The 17,278-nt window shown below is 42.0% G+C and overlaps 1 protein-coding gene across 1 annotated transcript in view; it reads left to right on the top strand.

The window, feature by feature from the left end:
* Positions 1-17,278, top strand: part of LOC106569071 (BMP/retinoic acid-inducible neural-specific protein 3-like) — a 104,432-nt gene that overhangs the window by 1,106 nt on the left and 86,048 nt on the right. The gene's annotated exons all lie outside the window — the stretch shown is intronic.

Raw genomic sequence — 17,278 nt, 5'->3', positions numbered from 1 at the left:
CCTCAGTGAATTTGCATTCAGTTCGTAAGCATCTTTAACTAGGCTTACTCAGTCCAGAGCTCACACTGCCTGAGCCCTAGGGTACAGTACATTGGAGCTTGAGCAGAGGAGGGGGGGAGGTGGAAGATTCAATACATCACTGCAACATCATTGAAGGTGTCATTAAAACTTGAGATGCTGGCCAGTGCTTTACACTTCCTGGCCAAGTGAAACATTTTTAGCAAGTCATTAATTTTTTTTTACTAAAAAGCTTGAGAGATTTAACAAAACCACCCCACAGCCTTTGTTGTTCACTGCATGGGTTTGCCTCCTCAGTGTGAGACTTCTGCCTGGGCATGGTGGAAGGAAAGGATGAGACAGTGTGTAGGACAGTGCTTCCTCCTAGTTATGGCCATGTGTCTCGATAAAAGGCCACAGGCAGCACTACCACAGTAGCAGGGAAGAAGTGGGCACTAGTATGAGCAATCAGTCTATTGTTTCACATATGTTCATGAATCCTCTTTTCACAATGTGATTTTGGCAGACTAGAATCATGCTGACATTTCAATCGGAGGAGGGGGTATTTAATGCCATTTTCCACCAAATATGAAGCAGCTTCCTTTTTATCTAATCCGTTGAGGAAAATGTGTAAGCTGCTTCAGTGTATTTTTTAAGACTAAGCTGTTGGTTCTGGGCAATTCGTATTTGAGGAGTGGATTCCTGGTGTTTGTTATAAGTATCTGTAAACAGTGATAAATAAGTCTGTCTCCCTTGAATTTTACTTTTCACAAAGAAAGAGGTGGGAGATAGAGAACATAAATATACTGTGATAAGATTCCATGTTTCTTTACTACAATGTGTCTCTGAGGGAGGTTGTGTCTCTGCGGGAGGTTCTGTTTTGTCCTCTATTTCTTTTATTGGACATCAAATCAACATAAATATAAGGGGTTTGCTCCATCCAGTAAGCAGCAACAACTAGTCAGCTTCTTTAAATTCCCTGTGGAGAGAGAGAGACTTTTGGTTGCTCACATCCCTCGTTCTTCCAACAGTTGGGAAGGGAGAGGCAGGTTCCAGACATTTTTACTCCTATTTCTCACCTACAGAGGGAGCAGAGTACAACACATCATTTTAGATGATCTGCCTCCAGCAGTAAGCTATTCTTGAGCTCACCATTTTTTTAATATGCAGTCTGAGGCATGTTTAATGCATGATTGAACTATCTTAGAGACTTTCAGAGCAGGATGTGTGCAATGTTTATAAGTAAAAGCATTGATCTCATTATTGAACATCATCACAGGAGAGATTAATTTGACTTGACATCCAAACTATCCATTGATTTTCACTGTTACTGTCAGGGGATATTTAATCCCCTAAATCGTACAGGTTATAATGCAGAAATCTTGACCCAGTTTTGTTTTTTTACTTGCAGCACTTTGGTGAACCATGAAGCAAGTTATCTAACTACAATTCTGTATGTGATTAGATGGGATAACATGACATGTAGTGCTAGTGTGGATGTGCGTGAGCTTGCAGGTTTTAAAAGTGTATCCTAGTGCTCCAAAATGTACAGTATCAACGTTTAATCAGTAGTCAGGCTTAGTACAGTACATGCAGAGTAGCCTAGCTCTAACGCCCGTCATTAGAAGGACAAGTGGACCAAAGCGCAGCGTGGTAAGTGTTCACGATCATTTATTTCAAGAAACACTCAAACAACAATAACCAAAAGCAAAAAAACAAAAGCGCACAGTTCTGTCAGGCTCAGAATGCTAAACAGAAAACAACCTCCCACAAACACAGGTGGAAAACAGGCTGCCTAAGTATGATTCCCAATCAGAGACAACGATAGACAGCTGCCTCTGATTGGGAACCACACTGGCCCAAAAACAAAGAAACAGAAAACATAGACTTCCCCACCCGAGTCACACCCTGACCTAACCAAACATAGAGAATAATAAGGATCTCTATGGTCAGGGCGTGACGCTAGCACAGCTGTATTTACAGTTAAGCACGCTAATTTGTTCGCTCTATCTTTATTTTGTTTAATTTACTCATGCATGCAGTGTAGAAAGCATGCATGTCAGTCTGACTTCAGAGCTGAGGACTCTAGAGTAGAATATATAGGATTTTTTTCCCAAAGAGAAAAACAGTTTGCAGTGAAAGAAAGAAAGAAACTCATGTGTGTTTTAATCATTTGAGGGTGAAAATGGTCGACAGGCTTTTGATCTCGATCAATCAATGTTGGTTAATTATTACAGCACTCAAGACAAAAAAATGCCAGGCTGAAATTTTCAAGGACTGGAATATGCAATGGATACTGCATATTCTATCTACAGTAGTCCTTGAAAATGTATTTAACAAAATCCAAACAAGGTTGAAACTAAGGACAGTTTTGGGGCGATGAATTGGAAAAGGACATGAATCAGCACTCCATAACACAGGCTACTTATAAAGGATCCCTTTGTAATTGGGCCGACAACTTGGATTTGTCTGTGTTAAAAAGTGTGTTGGAACATACACCCAATGGTTGACCATGTCATAGTTGAGGCTCCTCAATAGAGCCCCCGACTGCATCCAAATGGCACCCTATTTCCTACAACCTAGTGCACTACTTTCGACCACAGCCCTATGGACCCTGGTCGAAATCAGTGCACCATGTAGAGAATAAGGTGCCATTTGAGACGCAGCCATTTAGACATGACAGAAGGCTGGAATAATAGCACAATATGCTATATATACATAGCATGTTTCAGAGTCACTGAAGAGACTAAGCACCTTAGCCCCATGATAAGAATAGCCAGTCGAGGTGACTGTACTGTACAAAGGCTAACACTGAGCAAGGCCTTGAAGTCAAGTTACAGTATGGTTCATCCATTTACTCACATAACTCCTCTCTGCATTCATATTTATATTCTTATACTGGGTGCACTCATTAAACACACTTCAGGAGTCAACAATCTGGTTTAAAAGAGGGGAAATTCCAGCCCAGAGGAGTTTTCATGCATGTGGAAAAGGGTAGTACCAATAATAGCTAAATTAGATACAGTGTGATAACAAAGGACATGAACTTGTGTCTAGATTATGTAATAAAGCAGTACATTATGGGAGATGATGTGGAAGACCTTTGATCGTGTGAGGGTGGTAGTCCCCCGTCCTTTAGTCAAACCCCTTGTTTTGCAAGGTTTTCTCTTCTTATTATGAATTACAAAATAGAAAGGAAAAGTTCTCAATGTTACTGCAACCAGCAGTAACATTTTCACAGTACATGAACTAATATTTTTTTTTTACAAATACAGTAGTTATGGTATGATGTGTAGATCTAAGCACAGTGGATGTGGATCCTACACTTTAAACCTCAAGACATTTTTAACTCAAATACCTCTAGATGAACGCAAAGACAATGAAAGCCATTATTACTTAAAATGTATATGTGCTACTGACTCAAAACGAATGAGAAATCACATCAACTCTATTTAAACAAAAGTTATACATAACTTACATTTTTCTAAACTAATCCAATCATTTTATTAGATTTTTGCACCTGTTACTGAACTGGTTGTTCTAGTTTAAATGGCTTAAGAAGTGTCCTCACACTGTTCCTAACCCTGGCTGTTATTATGAATTCAGGTTGCGGGTGAATACAAATGTAAACTGTTGGATATCTTAACTGTGTCTGGATTCCAATAGGAATTACACATGACTTTGCAAGCCAGCATAATGTTTTTTTAAAACTTTATTTAACTAGGCAAGTAAGTTAAGAACAAATTCTTATTTACAATGATGGCCTACCCCAGCCAAACCCGGACGACACTGGGCCAATTGTGCCCTGCGGGACTCTCAATCACAGCCGGATGTGAAACAGCCTGGAATCAAACCAGGGACTGTAGTGACACCTCTTGCACTGAGATGCAGTGCCTTACACGGAACCCAAACTGGCTGCGCGTGCACGCCATCGTGCGCCATCGTGCATACATTTATTTTGTCCCCCCACACCAAACGTGATCACGGCACGCAGGTTAAAATATCAAAACAAACTCTGAACCAATTACATTAATTTGGGGACAGGTCAAAAAGCATTAAACATGTATGGCAATTTAGGTAGCTAGCTTGCACATGCTAGCTAATTTGTCCTATTTAGCTAGCTTGCGGTTGCTAGCTAATTTGTCCTGAGATATAAACATTGAGTTGTTATTTTACCTGAAATGCACAAGGTCCCTACTCCGACAATTAATCCACACATAAAACGGTCAACTAAATCGTTTCTAGTCATCTCTCCTCCTTCCAGGCTTTTTCATCTTTGAACTTATATGGTGATTGGCATCTAAACTTTCATAGTATTACCACTACAACCGGCAACACAATTCTTTTTTCAATCACCCACGTGGGTATAACCAATGAGGAGATGGCACATGGGTACCTGCTTCTTTAAACCAATGAGGAAATGGGAGAGGCAGGAATTGCAGCGCGATCTGCATCAGAAATAGGAATGACTTCTATTTTAGCCCTTGGCAACGCAAACGTTCGTTGGCGCGCGCAAGCAGTGTGGGTGCAATAATTGAATAACATGGATTTCTACATTTATTTTGCAACGCTCGCGCACACAACGTGTCCGGTCTGGTCAGCATGTTAGACCGCTGAGCCTCTCAGGAACCCTCTTGCAGGTAGGGTTGCAAAATTCAAGTCAATTTCCCAGATTTTCCTGAAATCTTGGATGGAAGATTCCTGGAAATCCTTCAACCATGATTTTCTGAAAATCTGGGAAAGTTACTGGAATTATGCAACCCTACTTGCAGGCCTGATGTGGCCTGTAAACCATGCGTTTCAGGCCGCTGTGTTAGGGTAAAGCAAGGCCTCAAAACAAAGCCTTATGAGATATGCAATGCATTGTCATTAAGAGTTTAATTATAATGATAACATTCAAACCTACAAACAATTGGTGAAGGCCACAGGACTGAGAATGAAATAATTCAGCAACCATGTCTCTGTCACTAACAAATAGCTAGTTAGGGTGGTAACTGTACAATTCACTCAAAGGCAAGTCACACTGGGAAATTATTTTGGAGGCATGGCTTAGTGCGGGCATTACTCAAAATTGATCCCCTTGGGTCACAGTGACTATCGGTTTGAGAAATGACTACAAAACCTATTTAAGTAACTGTACTCAGATATATTAACTACAACGGGTTTCCTCAAAAGTTTTGAATAATGACAGCACATTGGGGTTTACGGTGTAGTTTTAGTGGGTCCTAGTAGAACCTCTGCTGTTAGAGGAAAGAAAAGATGTCTATACTGTAAACAGAAAACATTGCTGATAGAGATAGTGTCCTCCTGAAAAAAACTGTTTAACTACCACCAATACTTTTTTTTGTCAGCCTTTAATGTTTAATGGTGAGGTTCACCATGAAATCAATTATCAAAACATGGAAACTCCACATTATTCCTGGTGAAAAGGGATTTATTGGAGTCAAGGATCAAAGGAGACCAGGCAGCAACCAGGTTTGCATCCCAAATTTATTTAACTTTTATTTAACTAGGCAAGTCAGTTAAAAACTAATTCTTATTTACAATGACAGCCTAGGAACAGTGGGTAAGGTAACTGCCTTGTTCAGGGGCAGAACAACAGACTTCTATGTTGTCAGCTCGGGGATTCTATCCAGCAACCTTTCGGTTACTGGCCCATCACTCTAATCACTAGGCTCCCTGCCGGTCCTTGTCAAAAGTAGTGCACTATATAGGGAATATGATGTCATTTGGGGCGTAGCCTTAGGCGGCAAAGGGGATACAGTTGATTCATGCTGCAGCTGGGCACAGGTGGAGGTTCCACCAATCAGCCCCAACAGCAGGATTCTTTCACTGCATTTTAATTGAGCGCTCACAGGAGGCCAACCATCAGAGACCACAAGCTGTAAGCTTTTACACTTGGTTGCAGGGTCTGCTGGCACACAGATTAAACGTTTGCCCTCTGTGCCTCAACCCCCCAAAAAAGGGATGACTTGATATTGATTGTCCAAGCCAGTGAGGAGGATCTGTCCCAAGCAGAATTAAATGTATTTAGTTAGGATTTCCATTATATAATAATGAAGAACTGTGTAAGTAATTCTGAGTAAATGCTTGAAAGTATGTGGACCAGAATGCTAGGTCCAAAAATGAATCTTCATTATTTGACCTAGCCAGAATGTGGTTATTGTGTTCTTCTTTCCATAAGTGCAGTCGTTTTCCCCATTGCAGTTTGAAGCAGGGGACAGGCCATTGTCATCCATTATCACATGCAATATGACTGAGTGAGAGTCTGGAGAATTGGGCTGCCCTGCTCTTGGTATTAGGAATTGGAAGAGTACTACATCAACCCTCTGTGCTCCATTGGTCTCCACACATCAAGATGGATAGCTGTTGTTAGCCAAGCCACTGGCATTTCACTTGGGTCCAATGATAGTACACCAGATGGGAAAAGATGCCACTCATACATAATATTCCCTGTTAGAGTAGAGAAGTGGCTCTCGCCGGTCAACCAGTAGCACTTGGCAGCTTTGGAAATCTCCCATCAGGAATATTATTTAGCCAACACTTTCCCTTTTTAATCTCTAGCGGCAGTTGGTGTGAAAATGATGCAGCATGGATGGTTTTCACTATCTCCCTGATCCATTGGTACCAAGGGAAGGGTTGAATATTTTACACATGCTGTGGTTAGATTGGGATTTGCATGCTCTTGGAAAATTGGGGGAGTTGAAATAAGATGCCGGGTTGTGTACTATAGACCTCGTGAGGCACTGTGTCACTGATGACACAGTTTGTAGCGAATTATAATGGGTGAGAGAACACATTATACACAATTAGATGTATATATTATTTCTTAACTGTTTTTCCGTGCCAAGAAACCTCTTTGATTGGGCACACGTTCTTCTTACACCTATCTCAAAGAATTCATATTTACCACCTCTTAATTCCATAAAGGCCTGTATACTGCATAGACCTGTTTTACTGAAAAGCGGACCACAGTATGTTTGGATGGGTAATACTGCTGACTGTACTATCATTGTGACGGCTCTCGTTGGTGGTAGGAAGAGTAGACCAAAGCGCAGTGTGGAAAGTGTTCATGATTCTTTTATTCACAAAACACTAAAACAAAATACCAAAAGGCGAAAACGAAAGCGCACAGTTCTGTCAGGCACAGACACTAAACAGAAAACAAGATCCCACAAAACCCAAAAGGAAAATTAAAATGTACATATAATATGATCCCCAATCAGAGACAACGATGGTCAGCTGCCTCTGATTGGGAACCACACTCAGCCAAAACCAAAGAAATAGAAAACATAGACTTTCCCACCCGAGTCACACCCTGACCTAACCAAACATAGAGAATTATAAGGATCTCTAAGGTCAGGGCGTGACAGTACCCCCCCCCAAAGGTGCGGACTCCGGCCGCAAACCTGAACCTATAGGGGAGGGTCCAGGAGGCATCTACTCTCGGTGGAGGCTCCGGTGTGGGACGAAGACCCCGCTCCGTTTGAGGCTCCCCCCACTTCGGTGGCGCCTCTGGTGCAGGGATCATTGCCGGGACCTCCGGACCGTAGATCGTCGTCGGGGATTCCAGGCTAGGAACCCCCCCCTGTAAGCTCTGGACTGGAGATCATCACTGGAGGCTCCGGACTGGGAACCTTCGCTGCAGGCTCCAGATTGGGGACCGTCGCTGGAGGCTCCGGACTGGGGACCGTCGCTGGAGGCTCCGGACTGGGTACCGTAGCTGGAGGCTCCGGACTGGGGATCGTCGCTGGAGGCTCCGGACTGGAGACTGTCGCTGGAGGCTCCGGACTGGAGACCGTCGCTGGAGGCTCCACTGGGGATCGTCGCTGGAGGCTCCGGACTGGGGATTGTCGCTGGAGGCTCCGGACTGGGAATCGTCGCTGGAGGCTCCGGACTGGGGACCGTCGCTGGAGGCTCCGGACTGGAGACCGTCGCTGGAGGCTCTGGACTGCAGACCGTGCTGGAGGCTCTGGACCCCCAAATGTTTTTTGGAGCTGCCTCTCGGGCTTCCGTTGTTGTTCTAATTCCTCGTATCGTCCGTAACAGTTCCTCTGTTGCTGCCTCCATCTCCTCCCTTGAACGGTGATACTCTCCAATCCGCGTCCAGGGCCCTTCTCCTTTCAGGATTTCCTCCCATGTCCACTCATCCTGGCCACGCTGCTTGGTCCGTTTTTGGTGGGATCTTCTGTGACGGCTCTCGTTGGTGATAGGAAGAGTAGACCAAAGCGCAGCGTGGAAAGTGTTCGTGATTCTTTTATTCACAAAACACTAAAACAAAATACCAAAAGGCGAAAACGAAAGCGCACAGTTCTGTCAGGCACAGACACTAAACAGAAAACAAGATCCCACAAAACCCAAAAGGAAATTGACAACTTATACATGATCCCCAATCAGAGACAACGGTAGACAGCTGCCTCTGATTGGACTTTGTTTTTGTTAATTATACATTGTGCAGGGAGAGACCAGTAGATATGCTCTTGCTCTTCCTTTCACTTCTTGATGCTGACTGCTTTTTCCAGTACTTAGACTTGGCTTCACTATTGGATTAGAGAGATTGACATCACTGTCACTTGCTTATCTATTTCTTCCTTCTTGAATCAAAGCTTAGCCAGACGTGTGATGCTCTCAAGCAGAGCTGGCCCCAGGCATAAGCGACATAAGCGCAGTGGCGTATAATCAACGATGCCAAGTGAAGCCAGGCTTCACCAAAAATTTGACCATGAAAAAAAGAAGAAAGCATCCGAGCGAGCGAGACAGCGCGAGCTTAATAGAGCGAGCTCAACTATGAATGGTCAGGCACACCAAAAAAAAGTTTCAAGGGAAACCAGCTTGGATTATGTCATCACTCCTATCAAATTGCATTGAGAGCATACGTCATTGACAGAAACACATTGAATTGTTGCATCTCGTGGTGTAGCTAAAATTGGCCCTTTCCTAAATTAGCCATGGATGGAGATAGAGATTTGGATTTGTTGTTTTACTTAATTCTCTGTACTGGCCAATGATTATAACAACGATTCTGATCCAAACGTTAATTCATACATTGTTGTGCCCCTGGCCTGAGATGGAAGTTCAATATGTAGCTAGATGTAGAAGGCTAATGTTAACTAGCTAACGTTGCCCATGAATGGAAGTTAGACTAGCGAGCAAGCACTTTAGCCAGGAAGCCTAGGACAACAAAAAATAAAAGTGTGTACTGTCTGATTTCGTCAACATGAAAGAGAGGAGGATGGCATTGACATTTCTCTACAAGTAGGGTGAGTCAACATGTTTTTCTTCTTGCAGGAACGCAAACACACGTGCACACAGAAATCAGAACCAAGGACAGCTACATCCTATTTATCTTACGTTGATGGGACTATTAGACAGAGGTGGTTTGATGATGTTGAAGTGTTGAAGTTGAAATGGTGCTGTAATACTGGATGCAGCTCCTGTTTTCTTTGCGACTTGCGGTAATTCTCTGTGGTTCTAAATCAATAGTTGTTTAGTGGTCCGAAAATGTTAGAAACATTAACTTGCTTGACCATGCTGTGGGCCATGTAACTGTCTGTTACATGCAACATGCTGTTTTATTTTTATTTGTTTAACCTACCTGTTAGGGCTAGGGGGCAGTATTGACACGGCTGGATAAAAAACATACCCGATTTAATCTGGTTACCACTCCTACCCAGTAACTAGAATATGCATATACTTATTACATATGGATAGAAAACACCCTAAAGTTTCTAAAACTGTTTGAATGGTGTCTGTGAGTATAACAGAACTCAAATGGCAGGTCAAAACCTGAGAGATTCCTTTACAGGAAGTGGCCTGTCTGACCATTTCTTGAACTTCTTTTCCATCTCTATCTTTTACTAAGGATCTCTGCTCTAACGTGACACTTCCCACGTCTTCCATAGGCGCTCAGAGCCCGGGAAAAAAAAAAACAGAATGTCGTCATTCCAGCCCCAGGCTGAAACACATTATCGCCTTTCTCAAGTGGCCGATCAAGGGACTCTGGGCTTATGCGCGTGACCCGACCGCCCCCGCCTTTGTGATTTTTTCCTCTGTTTGCCGAAAAGGAGATTCCCTGTCGGAATATTATCGCTTTTCTACGAGAAAAATGGCGTAAAAATTTATTTTAAACAGCGGTTGACATGCTTCGAAGTACGGTAATGGAATATTTAGAATTTTATTGTCACGAATTGCGCCATGCGCGCGACACTTCTTTACCATTTCGGATAGTGTCTGGAACGCATACGAACAAAACGCCGCTATTCGGATATAACGATGGATTATTTTGGACCAAACCAACATTTGTTATTGAAGTAGCAGACCTGGGAGTGCATTCTGACGAAGACAACAAAAGGTAATCAAACTTTTATAATAGTAAATATGATTATGGTGAGTGCTAAACTTGCCGGGTGTCTAAATAGCGAGCCCGTGATGCCTGGGCTATGTACTTAGAATATTGCAAAATGTGCTTTCACCAAAAAGCTATTTTAAAATCGGACATATCGAGTGCATAGAGGAGGTCTGTATCTATAATTCTTAAAATAATTGTTATGCTTTTTGTGAACGTTTATCATGAGTAATTTAGTAAAATGTTAGCGAATTCCCGGAAGTTTGCGGGGGGTATGCTAGTTCTGAACGTCACATGCTAATGTAAAAAGCTGGTTTTTGATATAAATATGAACTTGATTGAACAAAACATGCATGTATTGTATAACATAATGTCCTAGGGTTGTCATCTGATGAAGATCATCAAAGGTGAGTGCTGCATTTAGCTGTCTTCTGGGTTTTGGTGACATTATATGCTGGCTTGAAAAATGGGTGTCTGATTATTTCTGGCTTGGTACTCTGCTGACATAATCTAATGTTTTGCTTTCGTTGTAAAGCCTTTTTGAAATCGGACAGTGTGGTTAGATTAACGAGAGTCTTGTCTTTAAATAGCTGTAAAATAGTCATATGTTTGAGAAATTGAAGTAATAGGATTTTTAAGGTTTTGAAAATCGCGCCACAGGCACAGGCAGGCAAGCGTCCCACCTAGCCCATAGAGGTTAACACTTTTTTGGTTACTACATGATTCCATATGTGTTATTTCATAGTTTTGATGTCTTCACTATTATTCTACAATGTAGAAAATAGTAAAAATAAAGAAAAACCCTTGGATGAGTACTTGTGTCCAAACTTTTGACTGGTACTGTAGGTGTGGGGTGCTTGGCTTCCCAAAAGATCTTACCCATGCAACGCGACTGCATAAGCAGTCGCTTACCAGACGGCTAGGGGTCCATCCGATGATAAAACATTGACAACTAATCAAACCTCGTTCTATTGAAGCGTCCTTGGTTCTAGGTGCACAAGGTTGCTCGGAAAGGAGAGAAGGCAGAGCTCCCAGTAAGATTGCCTGAATAACTGGCAAACAGCGCATAAGAAGGCTATATTGTCAGGCTATATTAGCCTATCTGTTAACAACCATGCATCCTGATAAAATACACACTATGACTGGCCTGCTAATGCGCCTAACAGCCTTTTCGTGGAGAGAAGCAGGTTTGCTCTTGCTAATTGCTGAATGTAAAATAGGCCTAGGCCAAATTAACTGTCGGGGAAAATTAAAGAGAGAGTGTGCGTTGGTGTGATCACTTTGGCCAGTGATGATAAGATTGTTGCACTGATGCATTGCAAACGGTTGCACAGGTCAGACAGAGAGATGAGCACAGCGAAAAAGAAAGATCCAAACAAATGAATAATCATTAGAAAAATGGAAATCACTTGCAAACTATGTGAGCAACAAGTCACATTTAAAATATGAGTTTCATATTTTAAGCTACATTTAAAATATGAGTTTCTATATTATTTTTCATTACATGTGGGCTACATTCAAGTATTATTTGCAGTTGTCACTATGACAATGAACACACCCTGAAGCACTGAATGGTATATGTTACCACCTCATTAATAGGCCTACAGTGTGCAGTTGGATGCATTGATCAGTTGATTGACCGGTGTACAGCAGAACGATAAACAATAAACGTTCTGCTGGTGTGGATGCTCGCCAACGTTTACAGTTAAGGATCATTTATCGTTATAGTTATTGTCCTTGGTATGGATGGCCCTTAAGAATAGTAGAATACACCAGGTGCAATTTTGAAATTTGTTTGTGCATCAGTAGTTCTCTCTTGTTATGACAGTCACTCAATTAGCTGACAATTAGCCATGTCAATTTCTTGATTGGTAGTTAGCCTAGTCAGCTATCTAAACTTGTAGTAATCATGGCCAAATACAGACTAGGCATGCAGAGCACGTTCCCAAGGGCCCTGACTTCCTGGGGGCCACCATTAAATTTGTTACAAAAATTCTCTCTGCCCCCTGGTGAAAATGTGTAGAATGGCAGGAAATTAACTTTAAATTTTTTATGTATCTCACCACTGTCAAGAGGGGGGCCGACAACCAAATCTCGCTTAGGGCCCCCAAAAAGATGGCCCTGCTCTCAAGATTAACAGTAGGCAGCTATAGAAATCCTTGACCCATTAGATGTCCTTCGTCTGAGCTGTCTGTGCTGCTCCTTAGCCATACAGAAACTCTTGCCTATCTCAAGCCTTTGGAAGGCTTTCGCTACCAGATGGTGATGCATTTGTTCAACCTTTACATCTTTCGTATATAAATAAAATCACAAGGTTGTGTACACTCACTTTTGCTTGACAGACTTTCATTTACTCACAGAATACTTGATATCCATTGCCCTCATTCTGCCCATTCAAACTTATTGCGTTACTTGTCAATCATGCAAATTCATGGTTCTGGTTCCCTCGTCATTTCTGACATTCCTAAAAGTCCACATAAGATTTATTCAGCCTTTTTACATGCCAATGATAGCAAGTGACACACCGGGAGAAAAGTTTCCCTCTGAGAGATGGAGCAGTGAGGTGACAGAGCGATTTTATGTCTAAATATAGGATCCCTGTCTTTGCACATACTTCATTCAGACAGCCCAGGGCCCGGTTTCCCAAAAGTATCTTAAGGCTATGTTCATCGTTAGAACCTTCTTAAGAGCATCATTAAATCTCGGAGCTGTTTCCCAAAACCATCGTTCTTAACATTGCACTTGAAAACACTTGAAATCTAATGCTTCATCCACATCAACCATAAGCACTCCATTAAGTTGCGCCGGATGTTATTCGATTGAATGGGGACCCTCCACAATAGAGTGGAATCGCAACGCCCCATTGCGGTTGTTGGCTCTGTTGCGAGACGGATGCCGCATACTTTGAATTTTTCCAAACTCAGTGTATTCTTCAGTCTGGCCCAATGAGGTATAATAAGAACTGGAGACTGCGTCCAAGATGTCCGACCATTGTTTTCAAGGTAATCTATTCATGTTCGCAGACGCCGTTTCATGGACAGTCTATCTACACTGAGTGCATAAAACATTATGACTTGCTCTTTCCATGACATAGACTGACCAGGTGAATCCAGGTGAAAGCTTTGATCCCTTACTGATGTAACTTCTTAAATCCACTTCAACAAGTGTAGATGAAGGGGAGGAGAATGGTCTTGAGACATTTGAGACATGGATTGTGTATGTGTGCCATTCAGAGGATGAATGGGCAAGACAAAAGATTCAAGTGCCTTCGAATGGGGTATGATAGTTGGTGCAAGGCGCACCAGTTTGAGTGTGTCAAGAACAGCAATTCTGCTGTGTTTTTCATGCTCAACAGTTTCCCATGCGTATCAAGAATGGTCCACCACCCAAAGGACATCCAGACAACTTGACTGGGAACTGTGGAAAGCATTGGAGTCAACACAGGGCCAGCATTCATGTGGAACACTTTTGAAACGATGTAGTCCATGCCCCGATGAATTGAGGCTGGTCTGAGGACAAAAGGGAGTGCAACTCAATATTAGGAAGGTGTTCCTAATGTTTTGTACACTCAGTGTACATCCGGGTTGCATCCGGTTTATACAGATTGTATTGACATTTTAGCTAACCATAACTATTTTCCTAACTTTAACCTAATTATCCTAACCTTCTACAGTGGGGGAAAAAAGTATTTGATCCCCTGCTGATTTTGTACGTTTGCCCACTGATAAAGAAAGGATCAGTCTATAATTTTAATGGTAGGTTTATTTGAACAGTGAGAGACAGAATAACAACAAAAAAATCCAGAAAAACACATGTCAGAAATGTTATAAATTGATTTGCATTTTAATGAGGGAAATAAATATTTGACCCCCTCTCAATCAGAAAGATTTCTGACTCCCAGGTGTCTTTTATACAGGTAACGAGCTGAGAATAGGAGCACACTCTTAAAGGGAGTGCTCCTAACCGCAGCTTGTTACCTATAAAAAAGACACCTGTCCACAGAAGCAATCAATCAATCAGATTCCAAACTCTCATGGCCAAGACCAAAGAGCTCTCCAAGGATGTCAGGGGCAAGATTGTAGACCTACACAAGGTTGGAATAGGCTACAAGACCATCGCCAAGCAGCTTGGTGAGAAGGTGACAACATTTGGTGCGATTATTCGCAAATGGAAGAAACACAAAAGAACTGTCAATGTCCCTCGGCCTGGGGCTCCATGCAAGATCTCACCTCGTGGGGTTACAATGATCATGAGAACGGTGAGGAATCAGCCCAAAACTACACGGGAGGATCTTGTCAATTATCTCAAGGCAGCTGGGATCATAGTCACCAAGAAAACAATTGGTAACACACTACGCCGTGAAGGACTGAAATCCTGCAGCACCCGCAAGGTCCCCCTGCTCAAGAATACATATACATGCCCGTTTGAAGTTCGCCAATGAACATCTGAATGACTCAGAGGACAACTGGTGAAAGTGTTGTGGTCAGATGAGACCAAAATGGCATCAACTCAACTCGCCGTGTTTGGAGGAGGAGGAATGCTGCCTATGACCCCAAGAACACCATCTCCACCGTCAAACATGGAGGTGGAAACATTATGCTTTGGGGGTGTTTTTCTGCTAAGGGGACAGGACAACTTCACCGCATCAAAAGGATGATGGACAGGGCCATGTACCATCAATCTTGGGTGAGAACATCCTTCCCTCAGCCAGGGCATTGAAAATGGGTCGTGGATGGGTATTCCAGCATGACAATGACCCAAAACACACGGCCAAGGCAACAAAGGAGTGGCTCAAGAAGAAGCACATTAAGGTCCTGGAGTGGCCTAGCCAGTCTCCAGACCTTAATCCCATAGAAAATCTGTGGAGGGAGCTGAAGGTTCGAGTTGCCAAACGTCAGCCTTGAAACCTTAATGACTTGGAGAAGATCTGCAAAGAGGAGTGGGACAAAATCTCTCCTGAGATGTGTGCAAACCTGGTGGCCAACTACAAGAAACGCCTGACCTCTGTGATTGCCAACATGGGTTTTGCCACCAAGTACTAAGTCATGTTTTGCAGAGGGGTCAAATACTTATTTCCCTCATTAAAATGCAAATCATTTTATAACATTTCTGACATGCGTTTTTCAGGATTTTTTTTTGTTATTCTGTCTCTCACTGTTCAAATAAATCTACCATTAAAATTATAGACTGATCATTTCTTTGTAAGTGGGCAAACGTACAAAATCAGCAGGGGATCAAATACTTTTTTCCCACACTGTACATTCCTAACCTGCTTCCTAAGCTCTCCTAACCTGCTATGAAAAGTCAATTCTGACGTTAATTTGACAAAAGATGGATCCTTTCTAGCCATATGCCTTGGTCCGGCCAGAGTCTGTCGAAGAACAGGAAGTTACTAAACCACAAAAGAAGATTATTGTTGCCTCCCGTTTTAGTTTATTGTGATTGAAATGCCGTTTGTTTTTTATTACAATTATTAGGTGGAGGTCGCTAGCTACATTACAGTTCTGCTCTGTAAGATAGCTTGACTTGCTAGAAAGTTATAGAAACAAGCTGATGGAAAAGTAAATAAACAAAATATGTTTTATTATCAACTGTAACAATATGTTTCTCCTGTCTTGAATGATAAGGTCATATTTCGCAATCTCCCAAAATAAATGCGATCTCTGACGAGAGACTAGGCTGTCCTCCATATTGTCTTGCATTGTGAAACCCTATCCTATGCTCTCCATCCAGTAGTGGAACATAATGAAATAACGGCATAATGAAATACTGTACGTCACGATGTAAACGGGGCATAAGCCTGCCTCAGACGAGCTAAGTGCATCATTAGATGATTTTTTGCCCTCCCACCTCACTTTATACACAGAAGATCTCTGCTAAACATGGTTATCTCTCTCTATGACCACGATAACTTCAGAACAAAGTTGACTACAAATACAAAGTAACCAATGTCTTTGCAATTGATACAAACAAGCGAAGTATAAAAAGATGCTACAAATAAAAACCGAGATGACTGCATTAAAAAATAAACAGTAAGCTATAGACCTATTTCAATCATATTGAAATACATTTCATGTTCAACCAATTGAATTATTTTTTGCTACTTGTAGGCTACTGTCTGTAATTTGTCTCAACATATTTCATGATATGTAACCTAACATGTGCGCAATAATGTGGCAAATTGGTGATTTTGTGCATCTTTATTGGGTAAGCATTTGAATAAGCCACCTCAATATTTGCAGTCGTAGGAACTGATCCGTCATCAGTATTGTGAAATAATTACAATGTCAAGGAAAGATTTGAATGGAGAAAACTTTTTTGAAAATCCTATCAGTATCGACACATGCTCCAATGACTCACTTAGCGACAGTTCTCCCAGCATGGTGTTTTGGGAAACGCATGTTACACATCTTCGGCCATTGTAGGAAAGATGCATTGTTAAAACACTGGTAAGACTAAGTTCCATCGTTATCGGGAAAGGGAAGTGGTCTTTGTGAGAATTGACTCATCCTGTTGTAGTCTGTAGTTTCTTTCATCTCAGGGGTTCAAAAGGCTTTGTGCCTTTTTTTCACATCTTTACTATTCCTTCTGTGCAGTGGTTCGCTAAATGACTCATGTTTCCTCTTTCGCAATACCTACAGGCGTAAATCAGCCACAGCAGGATTAAGCTGAATGTGAGCACGATTAAATAGCTTTGGCAACTGTCTTCCCATACAAGGCCTCTGTTTAGCCTCTGTTTGGGCTAAATCCGGTCCTGTCTTGGTATTTTTCTCTCCCATTTAAAAGAAGTGAAGGGGTGTAAGTCAACAACTGGATAACTTGCTTATGGGCAGGGCAGAGATGAGTCAATTAAGTAGTTGGTTCGGTTCAGTAATATTTCTATAATCTTTTATTCTGTCTCCGAAAAAAATCTACAATTAAAATCAAATGGACATA

This window comes from Salmo salar, chromosome ssa14, assembly GCF_905237065.1.
Source record: "Salmo salar chromosome ssa14, Ssal_v3.1, whole genome shotgun sequence".
In the NCBI taxonomy this organism is placed as follows: domain Eukaryota; kingdom Metazoa; phylum Chordata; class Actinopteri; order Salmoniformes; family Salmonidae; genus Salmo; species Salmo salar.
The sequence above is the reverse complement of the archived record's forward strand: the minus strand, read 5'-3'. Positions and strand labels throughout refer to the sequence as shown.